Source organism: Populus euphratica, unplaced genomic scaffold, assembly GCF_000495115.2.
Source record: "Populus euphratica unplaced genomic scaffold, PopEup_1.0 scaffold234.1, whole genome shotgun sequence".
Lineage (NCBI taxonomy): Eukaryota > Viridiplantae > Streptophyta > Magnoliopsida > Malpighiales > Salicaceae > Populus > Populus euphratica.
This window is the reverse complement of record NW_011499928.1, coordinates 447,727-450,331: the sequence shown is the minus strand read 5'-3', so window position 1 is coordinate 450,331 and position 2,605 is coordinate 447,727.

Sequence of the window (2,605 nt, the reverse complement as noted above, 5' to 3'; positions counted from 1 at the left end):
CAATAAATACATATGTAAAATAAGAGACTTAATGACACTTTTGATGCACAATCACTTACCTATCAAAATTTATATTTTCTTTACCTTAAATAAAAATATTTTCATGAAATGACTCTTTTATCAATCAAAATTGGGTTGCTGATACAATTAACCTCCCTGTGGTTCGACCCCGGTCTTGCCGGGTTATTTATTACTTCGACACTCCTGCACTTGGGAGAAGACATCAATCTTTTAGTAGTGTCATCTTCCAACTTTTCAACTTGTCATTTTGATCTCTCACCGCCAATTTAGGCAATCTTTTAAGCTTTTTTCATATATATCCTTTTGTATTTTAGATTTTTTTTATTTTTTCTTGATTTTTTACAGGGTTAAAAGTGGATAACAACATATACGAGGAAACTAGGTTGTCTTTTAGTAATACAACACCCTATAAAAAAGGAAAAAATATCACTCTTCGTAAAACCAAAGACTATTTGGAAAAAAAATGAAAAAGAAAATTGGAACCTTTTTTTATTTCAAATTTATAAACTTTAGGATGATCCATCCTTTTATTCAAATATTAGATCCACAACTTTCTCAAGGAAAAAACAATGACACAATTTATTACTTTATATTGATTTTGTATTCTAACTAACTGATATGCTTAAAATAAACCTAGAAATAACTTTTTATCACCATTTAATATATCTATAATACCTTCATAATCAAATAATTCAAACCCATTAATAAAGTAAAATTTTGATGTTCATCTTTATCATAAAAATATTAATCCTTTAATGGAGGTTTGTTGGAAAGATCGAGAATCTCATACCACCATTTATGTCAACTTGGTCTTCATCTTAAAAACTCATCTTATCCAAGTCACTTACTAAAAAAAAGATGGATATAAGGGTTGAATCTAGTAATTCAAACTTTAAACCTTGTCCAATCTAAGTCGTTTTCCAAATAAGAAAGCAATAAAAATTATATTTGGTAAGTCTATTTTAAAATCATCGGTCGCCCAAGTCACTTATCAAATAAGATGGCCATACAAATTGTATTTGGTAAGTCTATCATAAAACCTTAGCCTCTTTAAATCACTTATTAATAAGATGGCTATATAAATTGTATTTAATAGGTTTGTCCTAATATCCTAATTTATTTAGGTCACCTTTCAAACTAAACAACCAAAAAGGATATATTTGGTACTTATATTCTAGACTTGACCCATTGAAACCATTAACTATGACAATCAACTATATGAATTACATTTTACATGTATCATGAAACTTATATCTATCTAGGTAAAACACTAACAAACTCTACAAAGACTTCTATCATAGGTAGGTTGTTGGAATCTAGCCAAAGATACATGTTAAAAATAAGTTTAAAGAAAGGGCAATGTTTGTATTTTAAAAGGTTCGGTTCAATCATTATTTATCCCACAAGACTAGGGAATAACATAAAAAAGAATTGACAAATATACTCTCAACTATAATAATATTAGTAATCCCAATATTCCTATAAAATAATTTGTTATATCAATTTTATCCTCATAATTACAAAACATCTCAAATAAGGATTTTCATCAATATCCCCATCCAAATTGTATTCTTATTTTATTTTTAAAAAGCAATGTCATTTTATAGAAAAATTAATATTTTTCTTTAAATATATTTAACAAAAACAATCTTAATTGAGAAATCAAAATAATTTGAGGATAAATTTATAAAACAAAATAGTTATAGTACAAAATTGATATTACCCTAATAGTTTAGGAATACTGGGGGTTTGTCAAAAACAAAACCATAGAAACACATGAGGATCTCAATCATGATTAGTAATAATAATTCTAAAAATAATACATTTAATAAATATATAAAATTGTATCAAGTTAAAAACTAAAGTATGGATTATTCATTTAATTAATGTTTATCTCTACTTTAAATTACATACAAAAATTTATATTTACTTATCATATCTAAATTGACAATACATAATACAAGAACCATGCTCTTAATTAGTGCTTTATTTTTTTTGGTTAAAAAAACTCAAAACAAAATCCAATAAACTTTGTAATAACATATGTGAAATTTAAAAAACAATACGGTAAATATATATCTTATCAATGGATTGCCAAGAAAAAAATTAATTTATAAGTCTTATTGAGAGATTTATTTCCTTGTAACTAAAATTTAAATAGTACATCAATAAATTAATTATAGATTAAAATGCCAAAAATATGTTGGTTATATGACTTATTTTTTCCTTAGAGTAATGGCCAAGTAAATGGAATGGTGATAAAAAAGTTTGGCAACTTTTAAACTTTGTAAACTTGGTCATTAAAGTTGTTCCGTTTCTTGTTCACCTAATATTTTGGTCATTATAAATAAGTGATAAGATGAGTGTCACAAGGGTTGAGAGGTTTTCTTTGACTGAGAGTGGGTGCATAAAAGGCTTTAGGATTAGGTTTGGGGAATAAAAAATACAATCATATTGTCATACTAATTTCTTTGATAATAAAGAAAGGTTACTCTTATGTCGTGGATATAGGTATGATTTTTCCAAATCACATTAAATCTCATGTGTCTACTCTTTATTCATCTTACCCAGAGATGAAAATTTA